The sequence below is a fragment of the Ranitomeya variabilis genome, chromosome 1, assembly GCF_051348905.1.
Source record: "Ranitomeya variabilis isolate aRanVar5 chromosome 1, aRanVar5.hap1, whole genome shotgun sequence".
Taxonomy (NCBI): Eukaryota; Metazoa; Chordata; class Amphibia; order Anura; family Dendrobatidae; genus Ranitomeya; species Ranitomeya variabilis.
Window position 1 is genome coordinate 192,900,087 of NC_135232.1, and position 23,600 is coordinate 192,923,686.

At 43.4% G+C, this 23,600-nt stretch overlaps 1 long non-coding RNA gene across 1 annotated transcript in view; it reads left to right on the top strand.

The window, feature by feature from the left end:
- LOC143793850 (uncharacterized) overlaps window positions 1-23,131 on the top strand; it is a 118,428-nt gene extending 95,297 nt beyond the window's left edge. Inside the window, exon 3 of the long non-coding RNA XR_013220296.1 lies at window positions 22,717-23,131. This is a non-coding gene — a long non-coding RNA (uncharacterized LOC143793850). The remainder of the gene's footprint in view (window positions 1-22,716) is intronic.
- Window positions 23,132-23,600: the final 469 nt, after the last annotated feature.

Here is a 23,600-nt window from a genome sequence, read left to right on the forward strand (position 1 = left end):
GTAAGTTTGCTACCCCTGCCTATGCAGGCATGGCTGGTGTTGCAAATGGCCTGTTTGGGGTTATCGACAGAGTCTTTAAAAAACAACCAGACTCATGAAGACCTTACAGTTGGATTGGCAACTTCTGTCATGTTGGTGTTGCGTGGAACGGTTGCCTGCCTTCTGTCTGTGGACACCACACTGCATTTTCCTGCCTGTTGGAGTGCTATGCCTTCATCCCCATGTGTGCTGCTGTCCTCACTCTGCATGTCCTCCTGCCAGGTTAGGTCAGTTACTATATCATCCACCACATTTTCTCCCACTTCCACACCCTGGTCCTCCTCCTGATTTTCTGGCAACTGTGTCTCATCATCATCCACCTCATGTGACACGTTAACATCATCGCCTTCATGTGACCGTGGCTGCTCAAATATTTGGGCATCGCTACATGGAATCTCATCTTGCCTTCATTCAAGTAGACCTGGAGAGAGGCCAGAATCGATAAATGGAAAAGTGAACAACTCTTCGGAGTGTCCAAGTGTTGGATCAGTTGTCTCAGGCACTCAGCATGGTGGAAGGAAGGAGGATCAGGATGAGGAATATGCAGTCCAGAGTCAGGGCTACTCAGACTTGACCGTGTGGAAGATGATGCTGGTGGTGGTGTCAAAGTGACTGGAAGCATTATCCGTCATCCAACCAACTACCTTTTCACGCTGCTCTGGTGTCAAGAGTGCTGTTCTGCCGTGCCCTATAAATTCTAACAGGAATCTGTTGCGATAAGATGTTGGTGGTTTTTGTAGCCCATTTTCAGCTTGCCCACAGCCTCGACCTCTGCATGCAGCACCATCATGTCCACTTCCCCGTCCCTTGCCACACACCTTGCCCATTTTAATAAAAAGGTGAATGCAAGCCTCGACTCTAATCTAATGACACAATTTGTAGGCCACAGATAGATGAGGCGTGTCATAGAGATAGTGTTTTGAGCTAGGGTAGCAGACAGCCAAAAAAGTGGAATGTAGGCCTGAAAATCAACTATTTGTAGAGCACAGATAGACCAGCAGTCTGACGGTGATATCACACTCTTCAATATGTGGCCTGGAGTTTTTTTTAAATTTACCCCAAAATACTGTATAGACCTAGGGTAGCGGACAGCCAAAAAAGTGGAATGTAGGCCTGAAAATCAACTATTTGTAGAGCACAGATAGAACAGGAGTCTGACGGAGATATCACACTCTTCAATATGTGGCCTGGAGAGTTTTTTTTTTCTTTTTTTTACCCCAAAATACTGTATAGACTTAGGGTAGCGGAAAGCCAAAAAAGTGGAATGTAGACCTGAAAAGCAACTATTTGTAGAGCACAGATAGATCTGGTGTCTGACGGAGCTAGAACACTGTTAAACATGTGGCCTGGATTTTTTTGGGACAAAAAAAGTTGGAGTACTAAAATTGTAAAATATTTAGTGCAATGATAGTATCCAAAAATGTTGTAAGACGCTGCAAAAAATACTACAGTGCAAGAAAAAAGGCCACTCATATTTGATGCCTGGGACAAAAAAAAAAAGCAGTTTTAAATTGCTAGATTTTCACGCTGTTGTATTAAAATGACCTGGATGTAGTCTGCAGTGTGACCAAGCAAATAAATGTAGAAAAAAAAGGGGGCTCTGTATTGCTTTGTAATAAAATTAGCAGGATTCAGGTGCCAAAAAAAAATAATCCTAGCGACAAATACCTGCAGCTAGATATACATAAAGTAGGCAGCAGCAGACAGTAATGGACTCTCTTGATGTATGCAGTGAGATCTATATACTCACATTCAGTGCCTGCATGCCTTGCACTGATGTGGATATGCGCACATAGACTCCCCTGTCTACCTAGCACAATGATCTATATACGCCCTAATTAGCCCTAAAAAGAACTGTTGGTTTATCTGGATTTGTGGATTCTGTGATGGTAGACGAACGCTAACTAATAAAAGAACAAATCTGACCCTATCTCAGCAGCAGCTTTCTCTACACTAGCTGAGTCCGGAGCAGAATGCGCCGAGCAGAGCTGCATCCGGTCTCATAGACCTGATGATGGTCTGCGGCCAGCCAATCACTGTAATACCACAACAAAGATGGCTGCGGCATTACAGTGAATGGCAGACAATCCCTGCATCCCTCTAAAGAGCACCAAAATTGCAGGGCGGAGACCCGAGCTCCTGGCGAATAATCCCGGAAATGCTCGGTGCTCGCCGAGTACACCGAGTACAGTGATACTCGGGCGAGTAACGAGTAGTGGCAACTCGAGCACAATCGCTCATCACTAATCCTGAGCTATTTCCTTTAATCAGTGAGATGTATTACACCACTTGCTAACATGTTTGCCGTTAGTATAGACTCCAGTTTTCTTCTTAGCACACATCACTATGTGACCTCCAATTCTAAAAACTACCTCTCAATTTCCCTATGAGTAAAGTTTCATATTTTAATCGCATGTCCCCTTCCCAGCCAAGGATACAAAATGTCACCAATCAGATGATACCAGGTTTAACCATTACAAGCATGTGATCATAGACTTCACTGCAAGAAACACCCACCCCGCAGCATAGGAGGAGTGGCTGAGGCTCCGCAGGAGCGAGCAACACCAGAATGTTCATGGGAATGGTGGTTTTCAGCCTCCACACTACAGCAACATCAATGATAGGAACACAAGGTTGCAAGGTTAACTTAATGGCAGAGTATCTTTTATAGCAACACATAAAAATATGTTCAGTTCTGTTGCCACTTTAAAGGGTTATTGCAACTTCATTAACTTCCCTATCTCGAGGTGAGTAGGGCTGCTGATGTCACATCTATTGATACATGCCAAGATACATGTGCAATAGGCACGTATCATGCACCTGTCTCATTCTAATGAATAGGACTTGATGCCTGCCAATATCCATAGACATGTCATCTCCTGCCGTGCTCACATCCTGATACAAAGATGAATGGAGTTGATATAACCCTTTAAATATATAAAACTGACTAGCATATTTTAATTTCCATGGTCCACTCAACTTCCATTAACATCCTCATTCCTGGGTCCCAGCAGATACAATTTGGGCTCTGTGCTAAAAAAAAAGATTATTTCTGGACTGGCACTTGATCACTGCAGTGTGTGACAGTGGCTCGCTTCTCATTTCAGCAACTAAGACAATTTGATGTTCAAAATGTCCAAAGGCGGGGACTGCGCTGATTGGACGCAGGGCTTTCGTGTCATTACAACCGCACAAGAGCCCCAGGAATGTGAGTGCCGACACCGCTGGAATGGCTCTGGCACCTGAGGTAACTATCAGGCTGCCGTCACACTAGCAGTATTTGGTCAGTATTTTACCTCAGTATTTGTAAGCTAAAACCAGGAGTGGGTGATAAATACAGAAGTGGTGCATATGTTTCTATTATACTTTTCCTCTATTTGTCCCACTCCTGGTTTTGGCTTACACATACTGATGTAAAATACTGACCAAATACTGCTAGTGTGACGGCAGCCTAAGAGTTTGTATTTTTTTAGCACCAAACATTCAGATTGAGAAGGGGTTGTCCTAGTAGTGAACAACTCTTTTAAGGAAATGATCAGTAAGCAAGCCCCTTTCACACAGCACTGATGACGTGCCAAGAAGAGTGCCAGTGGTAAAATATATACATTATCAATGAAGCGGTGTTTAAATCCCGCGCCAATATCACTGATTGGTTGCAGCCGGCCGGAAGCGACCAATCAGCGCAGCGGGGTTTAAATCAAGAGCCAATATCGCTGATTGGTCATGCCTGGCCGGCTGATCAGCATACCGTGGTTCAAATCCCGTGCCAATTCGTGGCCGGACTGCGCCAATATCGCTGATTGGTCGCGGCCGGCCGGGCGCGACCAATCAGCGAAGCGTGGTTCAAATCCCACGCCAATTCGTGGCCGGACTGCGCCTGTCGCTGATTGGTCGCGGCCAGCCGGGAGCGACCAACCAGCGCTACGGGGTTTAAATCCCGAGCCAATATCGCTGATTGGTCGCGCCTGGCCGGCTGATCAGTGTACCGTGGTTCAAATCCCGTGCCAATTTGTGGCCGGACTGCGCCAATATCGCTGATTGGTCGCGGCCGGCCGGTCACGACCAATCAGCGAAGCGTGGTTCAAATCCCGTGCCAATTCGCGGCCGGACTGCGCCTGTCGCTGATTGGTCGTGGGCAGCTGGTGAGACCATTCAGCGACGCGGGATATCTGTTACAGACAAACAAACAGAATTAGATGATTGTCTAGTATATACCCGAAGCGTTAGAATCGGGCCACCATCTAGTATTCATATAAACATTAGTGCTTACATTTATGTTTTAACCCATTGGACACACTGCCATTGTTTTCTCCTGTCTTTATTTTAAGAGTCAAAACTTTATTAGTCATCTATTGCTGTATGACAGCTTGTTTTCTACAGGATGACTTATAGTTTTCAAAGGCACCATTTATTTTACCATATGATAAACTTAAAAACGGGGAAAAATTTTATTTTCTCCCTCACAGACTGTCCTCCATGTTATTCTCTCCCTCACACTGTCCTCCATGTTATTCTCTCCCTCACACACTGTCCTCCATGTTATTCTCTCCCTCACACACTGTCCTGCATGTTATTCTCTCCCTCTCAGACTGTCCTCCATGTTATTCTCTCCCTCACAGACTGTTCTCCATGTTATTCTCTCCCTCAAAGATTATCCTTCATGTTATTCTCTTTCTAGTATATGTATGTAGTTTATTTATGAACGCTGATTGGTCGAGGCCGGCCGGGCGCAACCAATCAATGACGCGGGATTGCAGTTACAGACAAACAAACACTTAGACAATTATATATATAGACTAGATGGTGGCCCTATTCTAACGCATCGGATATTCTAGAATATGTATGTAGTTTATTTATGAAGATTTAAGAATAATGCAATGAATACACAGGATTCGGCTGGGCATGACCAATCAGTGAAGCGTGGTTCAAATCCCACGCCAATTCGCAGCCGGACTGCGCCTGTTGCTGATTGGTCACGCCGACCGGGCGCGACCAATCAGTGAAGCCAGGGCCGGCTCCAGGTTTTTGAGGGCCCCGGGCGAAAGACAGCCCATGTAGTATGTAACACAGCCCACGTAGCATATAGCACAGCCACGTAGTATATAACAAAGCCACATAGCATATTTCACAGCCACATAGTATATAGCACAGCCACGTAGTATATAGCACAGCCACATAGTATATAGCACAGCCACATAATATATAACACAGCCCACATGGTATATAACACAGCCCACGTAGTATATACCACAGCCACGTAGTATATAGCACAGCCACGTAGTATATAGCACAGCCCATGTAGTATATAACACCGCCCACATAGTATATAACACAGCCCATGTAGTATATAGCACAGCCCACACACTATATAGCACATGCCACGCAGTATATAGCACAGCCCACGTAGTATATAGCACAGCCCACATAGTATATAGCAAAGCCCAGACAGTATAAAGCACAGCCCATGCAGTATACAACACAGCCCTCGTAGTATAACATAGCCACGTAGTATGTAGCAGTGTGGGCACCATATCCCTGTTAAAAAAAGAACTAAAATAAAAAATAGTTATATACTCACCTTCCGGCGACCCCCGGATCCAGCCCAGGCCTTTTGCGATGCTCCCGCCAGGTCCGTTCCCAGTGATGCCTTGCGGCAATAACCCGTAATGATCATCTGGGGTCATTACCGCAAAGCATTACTGGGACCGGAGCATCAGAAGGAGTGGGAAAAGCTGCCGGGGATGCCGGAAGGTGAGAAAATCACAATTTTTTTTTAATTATTATTTTTAACATTATATCTTTTTACTATTGATGCTGCATAGGCAGCATCAATAGTAAAAAGTGAAGCGGTGTTTAAATCCCGCCCCAATATCGCTGATTGGTCGGGGCTCCTAGGGACAACGTATTTAATTAATTTTTACATTTGATAGTAAAAATATTGCAAAGTGATTCATAGGTCATATCGTCAAATAACAGTTCCATAATTTTGCTTCTGTAATCTTCTAGAATTAATGATGAGAACTATTCCATCTTTGTCGGACATTTTGATTGTGATGTCCAACATCTGTTGTAATTCTTTTATTTCAACATAGTCTGCATTTGAGAAGTTTTTAAATTTGTGGTCATCTTTCCGGATATTAAGATTCAGATTTTTTAATTCACGTTTTATGAGTTTTTGAAATGTATCCATACAATCGGATTTGGACTGGAGTGAATAAAAAAAGTTTTTTTTTACTTTCAGTCTGGTGGATTGATTGATAGGGTATGTGCACACGTTGCGGATTTCTTGCAGAAAATTCCTGAAGAAAACCTGAAATTTTCTGCAAGAAATCCGCATTTTTTTTTTTGCGTTTTTTTTCCGTTTTTTTCGCGTTTTTTTAGCATTCTGCAAGCGTAATTAGCTTGCAGAATGCTAAAGTTTTCCAAGCGATCTGTAGCATCGCTTGGAAAACTGACTGACAGGTTGGTCACACTTGTCAAACATAGTGTTTGACAAGTGTGACCAACTTTTTACTATAGATGCAGCTTATGCAGCATCTATAGTAAAAGATAGAATGTTAAAAATAATAAAAAAAATAAAAAAATGCTTATACTCACCCAGACATCTCCTCAGCGGCGTCCGTTCCTCTTTCTCTAGCTGGCGTGTGCGCACAGGACCTTCCGTGACGTCACGGTCCGGTCACGTGAGCGGTCACATGACCGCTCACGACCAATCACAGGACAGTGACGTCATTCGGCGAGGTCCTTCAGCGCACACCAGCTACAGGAACCAGCCAGCGTGCAGCACAGAGGCGGGAACACAGCGCCGGACATCGAGGGTGAGTATAGGACTGTTTTTTATTTTATTTCTTATTTTTTTACCAATTATATGGTGCCCAGTGCGTGGAGGAGAGTTTCCTCTCCTCCACCCTGGGTACCAACCGCACATAATCTGCTTACTTCCCGCATCGTGGGCACAGCCCCGTGCGGGAAGTAAGCAGATCAATGGACCCCTAGGTGTGCGGAATCCCCGCAATTCCGCATTTTTAATGAACATGTTGCTTTTTTTTCCGCTATGCGATTTTTTCGCGGAAAAAATCGCAACATTTGCACAAAAAATGCGGAATACCTTGTAAATAATAGGAGGCATATGTTAGCGTTTTTTTCGCGTTTTTATCACGTTTTTATAGCGAAAAAAACGCGAAAAAAACGCTAACAATCCTGAACGTGTGCACATGGCCATAGAGTCATGAGCCTGCTCACACTGTGAGGCATATATGAGGAAACAGTATGGGGTATTTAAGCGCAGACCTTGTGACTCCTCCATCATGTGATTGATGACATGATCCTGACATCACACAGGTTCTGTCAGGACTCTGTATGTGGAGATATGGTGGACCCACTCCCACCCACTCTATGGAGGTCCACAAAACCAGTCCATAGCATAACTCTACATAAACCATCCAAAACGTAGTGTGCTGGTGGAAACTACTGGTTTTACATCACTGATGCTATCACGTGCAGTGACATGTCTCTCCCCTCCATCTCTTCACCAGTGACCCTGTCACAGAGGAAACAGAATGGAGGATGGGGGGCTTGTATTTAGAAACAGTATGGAGTGATGAGGGCATGTATGAGGAAACAGTGTGGGAGAATTGGGGCATGTATGAGGAAACAGTGTGGGAGAATGGGAGGCATTTACAAGGAAACAGTATGGGAGAATGGGGGGCATGTATGAGGAAACATTCTGGGAGTATGGATGCAGACACAGTATGGTGAGTGGGGGGATCGAGGCAGACAATATGGGGAGAAAAGGGGGGAAGTGTATGAAGACACAGTATGAGTAATCAAGGGAAAAATGTATGTGGACACAGTATGGGGAGTGAGGGTGACGGGATGCATGCAGACACAGTTTGTGGAGTTGGGGGTATGTGTGAGCATGCAGTATATAGAGTGAGGGAGTAAATATATGAGGAGACATTATGGTGAATAGGGGGGATGTGAGAAGAGACAGTATGAGTATGGAGGGGAAAAGTGTGAGGAGACAGTATGTGGGAAGAAAAGTGAGTGGGCACTGAATAGAGACTAGGTAGTGGGGGCGTAGCATGGGAGGACAGTGTAAGGGTACAGCCAAGAGGGGACAGTATACTAAGGAGGGGAAGTGTGATGAGGGGGTACAGTATAGAGACTGGGTCCCATAGGGGATCACAGTGTGAGAGGAAAGTGTGAAAAGGGGGGCCAGTATAGAAAGGAGTTGTCACTGTAGAGAGCGTGTACCATATGAGGGACAGTGTGGGGTCATATTTTGCATAGACAATATAGTGAGGAGCAATTATTTATTCAGGGTCACAGCCCAGGGCAGATATTTTTTATTCTGCTGCATCTGTTAGCCAGCTTGATTACATGTGGGGATTCCCTAGCAACCAGGCAACCCCCACATGCACTTATGCTGGCTAACAGATGTAAATCATTCAGCTGCGGCACTTAAAACTAAATCTCCGAGTACTTTCAAACACTCGGAGGACACCCGAGCGTGCTCGGGAAATCTCGAGTACCGAGTATATTCGCTCATCACTAGTGGCCAACCTTACAGAGCCATTAAATGTGTGTTACGCAAGGCAGGATGTTTGTATGTAATGTAAAACAGAAAAAAATACATTGACCTAATTGATTGCTATATGGATGGAATTGTATATTTGTTAGGGATCAGGAAGTTACTAGGTTATTTAGCTTGTGTCTATTTCAGGATGCTAAAACACGGTTATCTTTAGCGAAGGTCTTGTACTCTGATTAGACTGGAGCTCCTTTGCCTTTATTCCATCAAAGTGGCTTTAGCTGGACATAATTATATCAAATGGGAGAGAAAAGACTAGTAATTGAGTACAGAACCGAAGATACCATCAAGGTCAATGTCATAAGAAAGGTCACATGTAAGAATTGAAATTTCTAGTATACTTTACTTTTCAGCTCTTCTATTTAAGATGTCCTCTATTGTTAGACTGTCTACTCCACATTTATTCCAACACAGTCAGAAGGTTCTCACCTTTGTGTCAGCTATGGATTTCACTTCACAGGTGTGCCCTGTCAGGTTTAATAAGTGGGATTTCTTGCCTTATAAATGGGGTTGGGACCATCAGTTGTGTTGTGCAGAAGTCTGGTGGATACACAACTGATAGTACTATTGAATATACTTAGAATTTCTATTATGGCAAGAAAAAAGCAACTAAGAAAAACGAGTGGCCATCATTACTTAAAAAAATGAAGGTCAGTCAGTCCGAAAAATTGGGAAAACTTTGAAAGTGTCCCCAAGTGCAGTTGCAAAAACAATCAAGCGCTACAAAGAAACTGGCTCACATGAGGACCGCTGTTGTGAATTCTGTTTGTGGGCTCCCCCGGTGGTGCTTTATGGTAGTGCCACTTATTTGCCTTCTTCTATCCTTGATCACCTGTTGACACCCATTAGGGGAGTTTCCTATTTAAGGCTGCTTGGCTGCTGGTCTGATGCCGGCCAACAATGTATCAGTAGCATTCTGTTGCTTTCTCCTGCCTCAAGATCCTGTTCAGCTAAGTTGAATTTTGTTTCTAGTTTATGCTATTTTTGTCCAGCTATTTGCAATGTGACTCTCTGTAGCTGGAAGCTCTCGTGGACTGGAATTGCCACTCCAGTGGCATGAGTTGTCACTGGAGTTTTAAAGTAATTTCAGGATGGTGTTTTTGAGTAGTGTTTTGAAGTTGACCGTGAAGTGACTCTTTCCTGTACTTCTGCTATCTAGTAAGCGGACCTCACTGTGCTAAATCTGCTGTTCATCCTACGTATGTCTTTTCCTCTTGACTCACCGTCAATATCTGTGGGGGGCTGCTATCTCCTTTTGGGGTTCATCTCTGGAGGTAAGGCAGGCCTGTATATTCCTCTGATAGGGGTAGTTAGATCTCCGGCTGGCGCGTGGTGTCTAGGGCATCGTAGGAAACACTCCCCGGCTACTTCCAGTGTCGTGTCAGGTTCAGGTCACGGTCACTTTAGTTTCCATCACCCGAGAGCTAGTCCGTTGTTATTTTGATTTCCCTGCCATTGGGAAAATCATAACAGTTTGGCCGGCCCACATGTGTTAAAACTATGCACTAAAGCAGGAAAGGATATGAAAAGGTTTTTTTTTCCCTTCTGTGTTTGGAAAGTGCACCTTAGTGCTTATTTGTACTCCTTGCTTAAACTGCAGTCTTCAGCCTTTTTTTTTTTTCCTCTCCTCTTAATCTCTGAATGGCTTTGGTTACACCTGTTTGAATCATGGATCCACAGAGTTTGGTTGCAGGTCTGAATAACCTGGCTACAAAGGTCCAGAACTTACAAGATTTTGTTATACGTGCTCCAATGTCTGAACCTAAGATCCCTATGCCTGAATTTTTTACCGGAGACAGATCCCGTTTTTTGAATTTCAGAGAGAATTGTAAATTGTTTTTGTCTCTGAAATCTCACTCTGCTGGTGATCCTGCGCAACAGGTTAAAATTGTTATTTCTCTATTGCGGGGTGACCCACAAAGTTGGGCATTTGCATTGTCGCCAGGGGATCCTGCGTTATTAAGTGTAGATGCGTTTTTTCTGGCTTTGGGGTTGCTTTATGAAGAACCTAATTTAGAGATTTTGGCTGAGAAAGCCTTGATAGCTCTTTCCCAAGGGCAAGATGAAGCTGAGATATACTGCCAAAAATTTCGTAAATGGTCGGTGCTTACTAAATGGAATGAGTGCGCTCTAGCAGCTAATTTCAGAGAAGGTCTCTCTGATGCCGTGAAGGATGTCATGGTGGGGTTCCCTGTGCCTACAGGTCTGAATGATGCCATGAAATTGGCTATCCAGATTGATCGGCGTTTACGGGAGCGCAAATCTGTGCACCATATGGCGGTATCTTCTGAGCAAAAATCTGTGCACCATATGGCGGTATCTTTTGAGCAAAAACCTGTGCACCATATGGCGGTATCTTCTGAGCAAAAACCTGTGCACCATATGGCGGTATCTTCTGAGCAAAAACCTGTGCATCATTTGGCGGTGACCTCTGAAAAGGCACCAGAGCATATGCAATGCGATAGTGTATTGTCTAGAGGCGAACGACAGAATTACAGGCGCAAAAATGGGTTGTGCTTCTATTGTGGAGATCCAGCTCATGTTATATCAGCATGCTCTAAACGCATAAAGAAGGTTGATAAAAAGGTTGATAAATCTTTTTCTATGGGTACCTTGCAGTCTAAATTTCTTTTGTCCGTGACATTGATTTGTACTTTATCATCTGTTACTGTGGATGCTTATGTGGATTCTGGCGCCGCTCTGAGTCTCATGGATTGGTCCTTTGCCAAGCGTTGTGGGTTTGATTTAGAGCCTCTGGAGGTTTCTATTCCCTTAAAGGGTATTGATTCTACACCTTTGGCTAGCAATAAACCACAATATTGGACACAAGTGACTATGCATCTTTCCCCAGACCATCAGGAGATTATTCGTTTCCTTGTGTTATATAATCTACATGACGTATTAGTACTTGGATTACCATGGTTACAAATTCATAATCCAGTCTTGGACTGGAGATCAATGTCTGTGCTGAGCTGGGGATGTCAGGGGATTCATGGGGATGCACCTTTGGTTCCCATTTCTTCATCCACTCCCTCTGAGATCCCAGCATTTCTGTCAGATTTTTATGATGTCTTTCAGGAGCCTAAAACTGATTCTCTCCCCCCTCACAGAGAGTGTGACTGCGCTATTGAGTTGATTCCCGGTAGTAAATTTCCTAAGGGTCGCTTGTTTAATTTGTCTGTACCTGAACATACTGCTATGCGGGAGTATATCAGAGAATCTTTGGAAAAGGGTCATATTCGCCCCTCTTTGTCTCCACTGGGGGCAGGGTTTTTCTTTGTGGGTAAGAAGGATGGTTCATTGAGACCTTGTATCGACTATCGACTTCTGAATAAGATTACAGTTAAATACCAGTACCCGTTACCTTTACTGACTGATCTTTTTGCTCGCATAAAGGGGGCGAAGTGGTTCACTAAGATCGATCTACGTGGTGCGTATAATTTGGTGCGGATTAAGCAGGGGGATGAGTGGAAGACCGCATTTAATACGCCTGAAGGCCATTTTGAGTATTTGGTAATGCCTTTCGGTCTCGCGAATGCCCCTTCCGTTTTTCAGTCCTTTATGCACGATATTTTCCGTGAATATCTGGATAAATTTATGATTGTGTATTTGGATGATATTTTGATTTTTTCGGAGGACTGGGAATCTCATGTTCAACAGGTCAGGAGAGTTTTTCAGGTTTTACGAGCTAATTCTCTATTTGTGAAGGGCTCAAAGTGTATTTTTGGGGTTCAGAGAATTTCCTTTTTGGGATATATTTTTTCCCCTTCATCTATGGAGATGGACCCTGTTAAGGTTCAGGCTATTTGTGATTGGGTACAACCTACTTCTCTAAAGAGTCTTCAGAAATTCTTGGGATTTGCTAATTTCTATCGCCGATTCATAGCGGGTTTTTCTGCCATTGCTAAACCTTTGACTGATTTGACCAAGAAGGGTGCTGATGTTGCTAATTGGTCCTCTGCGGCTGTGGAGGCCTTTCGGGAGCTTAAGCGCCGCTTTTCTTCTGCTCCTGTGTTGCGCCAGCCTGATGTTTCGCTCCCGTTCCAGGTTGAAGTAGATGCTTCCGAGATCGGAGCAGGTGCAGTTTTGTCGCAGAAAGGTCCTGACTGCTCAGTGATGAGACCATGTGCGTTTTTCTCTCGAAAGTTTTCGCCCGCTGAGCGAAATTATGATGTTGGAAATCGGGAGCTCTTGGCCATGAAGTGGGCATTTGAGGAGTGGCGTCATTGGCTTGAGGGTGCTAGACACCAGGTGGTGGTCTTGACTGACCACAAAAATCTAATTTATCTTGAGTCAGCCAGGCGTCTGAATCCTAGACAGGCGCGCTGGTCGTTGTTTTTCTCTCGATTTAACTTTGTGGTTTCATATCTGCCTGGGTCTAAGAATGTGAGGGCGGATGCCCTCTCTAGGAGTTTTGAGCCTGACTCGCCTGGTGATTCCGAACCTACTGGCATCCTGAAGGATGGGGTGATATTGTCAGCTGTCTCCCCAGACCTGCGGCGCTCTTTGCAGAAGTTTCAGGTGGATAGGCCTGATCGCTGTCCGCCTGGTAGACTGTTTGTCCCTGATGACTGGACCAGTAGAGTTATTTCGGAGGTTCACTCTTCCGCGTTGGCAGGTCATCCTGGAATTTTTGGCACCAGGGATCTGGTGTCTAGGTCCTTCTGGTGGCCTTCCTTGTCTCGAGATGTACGTATTTTTGTGCAGTCTTGTGATGTTTGTGCTCGGGCTAAGCCCTGCTGTTCCCGGGCCAGCGGGTTGTTGTTGCCCTTGCCTATTCCTAAGAGGCCTTGGACGCACATCTCTATGGACTTTATTTCTGACCTTCCTGTTTCTCGTAGGATGTCCGTCATCTGGGTGGTGTGTGACCGTTTTTCCAAGATGGTTCACTTGGTACCTTTGCCCAAATTGCCCTCCTCCTCTGAGCTGGTCCCTCTATTTTTTCAGAATGTTGTGCGTTTGCATGGTATTCCTGAGAATATAGTGTCTGACAGGGGTACTCAGTTTGTGTCTAGATTTTGGCGGGCGTTCTGTGCCAGGATGGGCATCGACTTGTCTTTTTCGTCTGCATTCCATCCTCAGACTAATGGCCAGACTGAGCGTACTAATCAGACTTTGGAGACTTACTTGAGGTGTTTTGTGTCCGCTGATCAGGACGATTGGCTTGATTTTTTGCCATTGGCAGAGTTTGCCCTTAACAATCGGGCCAGTTCTGCCACTTTGGTTTCTCCATTTTTTTGTAATTCAGGGTTTCACCCTCGCTTTTCGTCCGGTCAATTGGAGTCTTCGGATTGTCCTGGAGTAGATGCTGTGGTTGATAGAATGCATCAGATTTGGGGACAGGTTGTGGACAATCTGAAGTTGTCCCAGGAGAAGACTCAACAGTTCACTAATCGTCATCGGCGTGTCGGTCCTCGTCTTTGTGTTGGGGACCTGGTTTGGTTGTCTTCTCGATTTGTTCCTATGAAGGTCTCGTCTCCTAAGTTTAAGCCTCGGTTTATCGGCCCTTATAGGATTCTGGAGGTTCTCAATCCTGTGTCCTTTCGTTTGGACCTCCCAGCATCTTTTACTATTCATAATGTTTTTCATCGGTCATTGTTGCGGAGGTATGAGGTGCCGGTTGTTCCGTCTGCTGATCCTCCTGCTCCTGTGCTGGTTGAGGGTGAGTTGGAGTATGTGGTGGAAAAGATCTTGGACTCCCGTGTTTCCAGACGGAAACTTCAGTATCTGGTTAAGTGGAAGGGCTATGGTCAGGAGGATAATTCTTGGGTGACAGCATCTGATGTTCATGCTCCTGATTTGGTTCGTGTATTTCATACTGCTCATCCAGATCGCCCTGGTGGTTCTGGTGAGGGTTCGGTGCCCCCTCCTTAAGGGGGGGGTACTGTTGTGAATTCTGTTTGTGGGCTCCCCCGGTGGTGCTTTATGGTAGTGCCACTTATTTGCCTTCTTCTATCCTTGATCACCTGTTGACACCCATTAGGGGAGTTTCCTATTTAAGGCTGCTTGGCTGCTGGTCTGATGCCGGCCAACAATGTATCAGTAGCATTCTGTTGCTTTCTCCTGCCTCAAGATCCTGTTCAGCTAAGTTGAATTTTGTTTCTAGTTTATGCTATTTTTGTCCAGCTATTTGCAATGTGACTCTCTGTAGCTGGAAGCTCTCGTGGACTGGAATTGCCACTCCAGTGGCATGAGTTGTCACTGGAGTTTTAAAGTAATTTCAGGATGGTGTTTTTGAGTAGTGTTTTGAAGTTGACCGTGAAGTGACTCTTTCCTGTACTTCTGCTATCTAGTAAGCGGACCTCACTGTGCTAAATCTGCTGTTCATCCTACGTATGTCTTTTCCTCTTGACTCACCGTCAATATCTGTGGGGGGCTGCTATCTCCTTTTGGGGTTCATCTCTGGAGGTAAGGCAGGCCTGTATATTCCTCTGATAGGGGTAGTTAGATCTCCGGCTGGCGCGTGGTGTCTAGGGCATCGTAGGAAACACTCCCCGGCTACTTCCAGTGTCGTGTCAGGTTCAGGTCACGGTCACTTTAGTTTCCATCACCCGAGAGCTAGTCCGTTGTTATTTTGATTTCCCTGCCATTGGGAAAATCATAACAGACCGCCCCAGGAAAGGAAGACCAAGAGTCACCTCTGTGTAATAATTATAGGGGATAACTCAGGAGACTCATTGCGTGGAACAAGACAACTACAGGACACAGTTTTATAAGTGGTAAAGTCTATATTATCACATGGTGATTCAAACAGGTGCAGAGAGAAACTCAAGTCCACAACACTTGGTGCAAATAATAAATGCAGCTTAGCAGTCTTCAGAGAAAAATGCAATCAAGCAGAAAGTCTATGAAGCACAGTTATTCTTGAGGATACTTGACACGAATAAATCCTTGTCTTAGTCCAGACACAGATAGATATGCTTATAGGCAGTTCAAATCATATCTTAGCTCAACCAGGGAGGCCTGGTTAATAGTCTCAGGTTATAGCAAAGCAGCAGCAGCTTACATGTCCAGCAATTGCAGATGAAGTAAACACGAGCAGCAGATGAAGGAGTATTACTGGAAACTTGTGTATGCAGCAGGAACTCAGAGCAGAGTAGCAGGATCACCACACAGGTTCACAGGAGCAGGTGTATAGCCAGGGAGTAATCAGAGGTCAGGAGCTAGATGCAAGGCAGAATACTCTAGCACAGACTGAAGGCTGGAGTGTAGTTTTATAGCAGGAAGACACAGTGCACATGAGACCAAAGACGCCATCTTGGAAGAGGGCAGTAATGCACAAAAGGTAAAAAATGTTCAGAGTCCTGACACTCTGCTTCTGATATGTTTATCTGAGTCACCAGCTTCAGAAATCACAGGTTAACAGCAGCTCAGATTAGAGACCAGGTCAATGCCACACAGAGTTCTAGCAGCAGACACATCTCTACAACAACTGTTAAGAGGAGACTTTGTGCAGCAGGCCTTCATGGTAAAATAGCTGCTAGGAAACCACCGCTAAGGACAGGCAACAAGCAGAAGAGACTTGTTTGGGCTAAAGAACACAAGGAATGGACCAGTGGAAATCTGTGCTTTGGTCTGATGAGTCCAAATTTGAGATCTTTGGTTCCAACCGCCGTGTCTTTGTGCGATGCAGAAAAGGTGAACGGATGGACTCTACATGCCTAGTTCCCACCGTGAAGCATGGAGGAGGAGGTGTGATGTGTGGGGGTGCTTTTCTGGTGACACTGTTGGGGATTTATTCAAAATTGAAGGCACACTGAACCAGCATGGCTACCACAGCATCTTGCAGCGGCATGCTATTCCATCCAGTTTGCGTTTAGTTGGACCAACATTTATTTTTCAACAGGACAATGACCCCAAACACACCTCCAGGCTGTGTAAGGGTTATTAGACCAAGAAGGAGAGTGATGGGGTGCTGCGCCAGATGACCTGGCCTCCACAGTCACCAGACCTGAACCCAATCGCGATGGTTTGGGGTGAGCTGGACCGCAGAATGAAGGCAAAAGGGCCAACTAGTGCTAAGCATCTCTGGGAACTTCTTCAAGATTGTTGGAAGACCATTCCCGGTGACTACCTCTTGAAGCTCATCAAGAGAATGCCAAGAGTGTGCAAAGCAGTCATCAAAGCAAAAGGTGGCTACTTTGAAGAACCTAGAATATAAGGCATAATTTCAGTTGTTTCACACTTTTTTGTTAAGTATATAATTCCACATGAGTTAATTCATAGTTTTGATGCCTTCAGTGTGAATGTACAATTTTCATAGTCATGAAAATACAGAAAATCTTTAAATGAGACGGTGTGTCCAAACTTTTGGTCTGTAATGTGTATATATATATATATATATATATATATATATATATATATATATATATATATATTGTAAGGCAAGTGACCGGTGTCATATGCGAGGGTCGCTATGTATCCCCCAGGATGTGCTTAGAAGCATATTAGATCCGCTGGAGTGCCCTGTGCTCACAGCAGGTTTGGCTGTGAGACACAGGGAAGAATAAAAGTGAGTGTGAACTGGGTCAAGTTATTTGACCCAGAAATTATTCAGGAAAACCCGGTATGGGCTTTTATTTTTGAAACGGACTGCAGGAAGGTAGTGGGGCCGGTCCATTTCCTCCAGCCCAGATCTTATAGTGGCCCATGGCCATAGAATCTAGAGGAAAGAAAAAAAAACCCTGCAAGAGAGTTTGGGTGTGTCAGTATTGGTCTGGAAGTCAGACCTAGCAGGAGGCTTATGAGGAGCTCTTTCCATGTGGAGCAACACAGTGTGAATGTACTGTACTGTAGGTGTTAATTTAAAGGGTTACTTCACAGAAAAAAAATGTTGTGGGCTCCCGCACAATTTTCTCCGCCAGAGTGGGAAAGCCAGTGACTGAGGACAGTTATTAATAGCCTAGAGAGGGACCATGGTTACTGGCCATCCCCGGCTAAAAACATCTGCCCCCAGCCACCCCAGAAAAGGCGCATCTGTAAGATACACCTATTCTGGCACTTAGCCTCTATCTTCTCACTGCCCTGTGGCATTGGCATATGGGGTAATAAGGGGTTAATGTCACTTTGCAATTTAAGGTGACAATAAGCCTGGTCAATAATGGAGAGGTGTCAATAAGACACCTATCAATTATTAATCCAATAGTAGGAAATGGTTAAAAATACACACACACACTTTAAGAATAAAGTATTTTAATGAAAGAAAGAAACACACAGGTTTTTAATATCTTTATTGTATGCTCAATCCAAAGTGAAGCCCTCGTTCTTCTGGAAAAAAAAAAATAAAAATAAAAAACAACAATATCCCATACCTGTTCGACGTACAGTCAAGTCCCACGCTGTAAATCCATCAGAATGGGTTAAATATATTTACAACTGGGAGCCCTGCTAATGCAGCTGCTCCCGACTGTAAAAGATGGGGAATGAATGAAAAGCAGGGAACGGAGCTTCGGTGACTAGCGGTGCCGTCACCAAAGCTGCGCCCCCTGGTGGCATAAACTCATATGAACTGTAGCGTGGGAAAATTTCCCAGCGGCGGCCTGGATCCCAGCGGCGGTCTGGATCCCAGTGGCGTTCGGAATCCCAGCGGCAGCCTGGATCCCAGCGGCGGCCTGGATCCCAGGGGTGGGGAGGGGTCCATGCGGCGTGGAGTTCTTGCGGATGGATTTACATCGTGGGATGTGACCTGAACAACGGAAGGTATGGGATATTGTTGTTTTTTTATTTTTCCTTTTTTACAGAGCAAGGGTCTTCAGGTGGATTAAGAGTCTAATAAAATATTACAACACCCTGTGTCTTTATTTCATTAAAGTACTTTGTAATAATGTGTGTGTGTTTTATTAACCATTTCTTACTATTGGATTAATAATGGATAGGTGTCATAATTGACGCCTCTCCATTATTAACCTGGCTTAATGTCACCTTCCAATAGCAAGGTGACATTAACCCTTCATTACCCCATATCCCACCGCTACACGGGAGTGGGAAGAGAGTGGCCAAGTGCCAAAATAGGCGCATCTTCCAGATGTGCCTTTTCTGGGGTGGCTTGGGGCAGATGTTTTTAGCCGGGGGGGGCAATAACCATGGACCCTCTCTAGGCTATTAATATCTGCCCTCAGTCACTGGCTTTACCACTCTGGCGGAGAAAATTGCGCGGGAGCTAGAGCGCCCAAATTTTGCACATACACACTACTAACATTAGTAGTGTGGAATATGCAAAAAAAAAGGGATATGAGATGGTTTACTGTATATAAACCATGTCTCATATCATGTCGGGTTTGGGAAGGAGATCACAAAAGCCGGCAATTGAATTATCCGCTTTTATGCTATCTAGCGCTGAATTAAATATATATATATATATGTCTCAATGACATATACATATATATATAGATACTGTATATATGTTTTAACGAACATTTGAGCACATAAATCCATTAGATGTCGGTTTTGCAAGCCTGCGAGAAAATATCGCAGTATGGATGCCATACGGATTACATACAGAGAATGACATGCGCAAAATACGCTGCCACACCCTGCCTACGGATGACATACGGATCACTATTTTGGGAACATTTCTGCGTATTACGGCTGTAAAAAACGGACCTTATTTTCATACGCTGAGTGTGATGCCGGCCTAAGTGACACATTGCTGGACCAGAGTATCCGGTCCTATATCATTCTGCTCTCAGATTAACATAGAAAAAAAACTAGCATCCGATAGATGGTACTGCACAGGCGCTGGATGCTCCATCTTGGAGGAGGCAATTTATTTTCTCTACCAAGATGGCCGAATGTCGATAGCAGCTACTGCACAGGTGTGGCCGGCCCCAATTTCATAGGATACGTTCACATTTGCGTTGTGCGCCGCAGCGTCAGCGCCGCAACGCACAACGCAAACAAAAACGCAGCAAAACGCATGCACAACGCTGCGTTTTGCGCCGCATGCGTCCTTTTTTTAATTGATTTTGGACGCAGCAAAAATGCAACTTGCTGCGTCCTCTGCGCCCGGACGCGGGCGCCGCAGGGACGCATGCAGCGCAAAACGCAAGTGCGACGCATGTCCATGCGCCCCCATGTTAAATATAGGGGCGCATGACGCATGCGGCGACGCTGCGGCGCCCGACGCTGCGGCGCAGACCGCAAATGTGAACGTAGACTTACTGATGTTTTTTTCTTAATTTTTGTATACCATCAAGAACAATAATTAAATACACATTATAGATGCTATCATGCTACAGCGCAGGCGGCGTTGCTGCCATCACGTGCCTGCAGGCCCCGGAGCACGAGCATATCATTAACTCAAAGCTGCTGACAGGTTCCTTTTAATTTTGGCCCCCTGTGTATTTGAGTTTGACATCTCTGCTCTAAGCAGAACTGTTTTTAGTCATAGCAGACTATGGATTTGCGTCAACTCTGCTAGAATTATTAATCATGTAATGAAATTGATGCGGTAATCTACAAAATATTTTTTCTAAACTATATTCAGAATTGCAGCAAATTAATTAATTTGCTGCAAAATGCACTCAGCACCAAAGAATGTGGTTACATTAAGAGAAAGATCTCATTATCAATCTCAAAATCTCATTAGGCTCTATACATTCATATTTGCTGAAACTACTGTGAATAATCCTCCAAACTGAATGGAACACAAAGGAAGACATATATATATATCAAAATATCATAACGTACTGTGATTATTATCTGATTAACCTAAGGGCCTCAGTGTTAATGGACCATTGTTATGAGTATTCAAAATGACATAGCAAAAAACATGCAGCCTTTGTGCCCAGAGAAGACGGTTCTGTCCTCCACTCTATGGTCCCATTGTTTTACGACTGAGTGTGTGCAGCAAAATGAATGACTATTCTGTTAAAAAACAACACCCCCATGCTTTTCCTCAGCAAAAATAAATAATAGTTATAATTGAACATGGCCTCATTAATTGGAAATGTTTGTTTTTGTTGGTCACTGCCACTTAAAATCGCAGATATGTTTTTATAACGATTATTATTTATTGTCTCACTTGAAGCCATATGAGCTTTATATTATTAATCAAATACATGGTTGCATAATTATTGTATAAAGTTTACATTTATTAAATTTTCTTTATGATTCACTACCTCGTTGGATCTTCTAGTTGACCCAAACACTGGCACAATAATGGGACTCAAATAGAACAAGTCCACATGAAACAGGCGAACAACCTCCACGTCTGGGTGTTATTCAGAATATCTCAATCCTCTTCATAAAACATTTTCTTTTTTCTCAAATTCTTCATTTCCATGAAATCAATACATAAATCACATCAAGTGTATTTTCAGAATATTCACCATTCTGTATGCAATATGAATAATAATAATTTGTTCATCGTTCACCAGCTTTGAATTCTTATTATGTTAAGGTAACACAGCTATAATGGGCAGCAGTAGGTACCTGCCCAGGTCCCAGTGTTCAGTGTGCCTGGAGATGAGAGCTCCAGACCTGTTCTCACGTTAAACAGAACTGAACCTTGTTTTTGTTTCCCTGAGTGGGCGGCAAAGACTGCAGCCACACAGCCACAACCACGCAGACTGTACTGTATGCTATTTTGTTTTTCCTGTTATGCCAGAAGGACCATGTTTTTTTTACCTAATTTTGAACTGGTTTATGCAGTACAGTTTTAATAAACCAGTGGAAAACTTAAACCGAAAGTGTTCCTGTGACTACCTCTTTAAGCAGTCGAGCAAGTCAGTCTACCTCAATATATACATACATATGTATATATGCAGAATATTCATCTGTAATTATAAAAACATGCACTATAATAGTTTAGACACATTTTCACTCCTATGCAATCGTAGGATAGCCACAGCAGCGCATGCTTTAGAAATGGGGAACACCCCTGAAACTTTGCACATGTGTGCAGGACACTCCGCTTTCCTTATGGATGTAAAAGAATAGGAATTTAAACCTGGTGAAGTTTACAGAATGTTAATGTGTTGGTACTGCACTTGATGTGATTTATGCACTGATTTAATGGAAATAAACAATTTGAAAATACATTGATTATAATCAGAAGAAAGCATTTTCCAAATAACCTATAAAACCTCATTAATTATGTCCTGTTTGTACATTGATACCGACAAAGTTTACTATACTATGAAAAGTTCTGAATGACACTTCATATTCATTTCTCATAACTGGTCAAACATCCTGTCTCCATATTAGAATATGTGTCAATGTGTAACATGTGGTATGTGCCATTCAGATAGGCCTAGAATTATTCTTATATTAATTTCAAATTATATCTTTATAAAGGTTGAAATTCTTTATTTTTCTTTCAGATCTCCAAATTTTCTGTATAAGCCTAAAATCAAGTGATATTTTGTTGCTACCTGCAGCCACCACTAGGGGGAGCTTATGAGCTTACTGCATACATCTTATAATCTCATTTATGAAACAGTATGCATTAAGCTTTTAAGCGCCATCTAGTGTTAGCAGACAGAACTGTGTCAAGTAACTGGCTGAGATTATTTGCCAATAATGTTTGACATAACTAAATGTTAAAAAAAATATTCATTTTAAAACAGAAAAAAAGCTGACTCGATGGTGTTTCAAGAGGTTAAAAATCTATAGTGAATTTATTTTAATTTTCAACATTTATCAAAACATTTTGGATCCATTTAGGAAATATCCTTTTTTATCATTTCTTTAATTAAATGTCCTTTTCACATTAAGAACACTTAGTCCCTTTTCATGTTTTTTTTTGTACCACATCACAGATAATTTCACAGTGTTAGTTGCCTTTGATGTTCCTTAATGTTTGTTGTTAGCATGGCGCTGTTCTGGTAATGCACTTAAAATAGCAGATGTTATTTCACACATCCCAGCATGCAATATTTAGGAGGAGCAATGTCAGGATGTCATGATGTTCAAGGTCAAGTGACAAATAGTGGCAATGAGATCACTCTGTGCACATTGAAAAACCTGTCCATGGTAAAGACTATTCTCATGAAAATGTTCATATGTGATCGGAACTGAAAACCATATGGCAGCGTGTCGCCATTAGCACTAATGACTTTCTGCTATTTGTGTTTCCATTACAGGATTAATTAGAGATGGCAGCCCACCAGAATAATCCTTAGCAAAGGTGTCTTAGAACATGTAGGTTCTCTTAAAGCATGCAGATCTACACGATATAGGAACAAGCAGGAAATATATTGCATGGAACAAATCATAAGGAAGAAGGAAAAATATCAACAACATCAACATTGCAATAAAACCTGTCCAATGGCCAAGTGTGCCAAGTTATGGAAAAGTAATAGGAAATCATTGCTTTGGCTTTATATATGTATATATACCTCATACAATCTATAACTACACTATTGGTAAATTAGAGATGAGTGGATCAGGCAAAATTCAAATTCGACACTTCTGCAAAATTCAATTAGCAGAAACATTATCCACTACAAATTTAATGTCACGTATTATATTTTCGGGTGTCTCCATACCCCAGAGCATAACAAGCATATAGAAGAAATTGGAGTCCGGCTCAACAGGACTGGATTTTCCTTTCCTTTTTCTTTTTCAAAAGAAATTATAGTGCATACAAAAGAAAAATGTACATGGTCAACATGACCCAGTCGACGCATTTCGACTGCACTAGGCAGTCTTGAGTCATGAGTAAGACTGCCTAGTGCAGTCTAAACGCGTCGACTGGGTCATGTCGAAAATGTACATTTTTCATTTGTATGCACTATCATTTCTTTTGAAAAAGAAAAAGAAAAGGAAAATTCAGTCCTGTTGAGCCGGACTCCAATTTTTTCTATTTTCCTTGATGTGAGGCCAGGGCGAGGCCAGTGTCTGAGCCCCAGGTGGATGAGCACAGAGCTACTAGGTGAGCTGAAATCAAGTTTCTATAATAATAAGCATATCCTTATAGCCTTACCTCACCACTTACCTCTATAAATCAGAGAGGTATAGGTTTGGC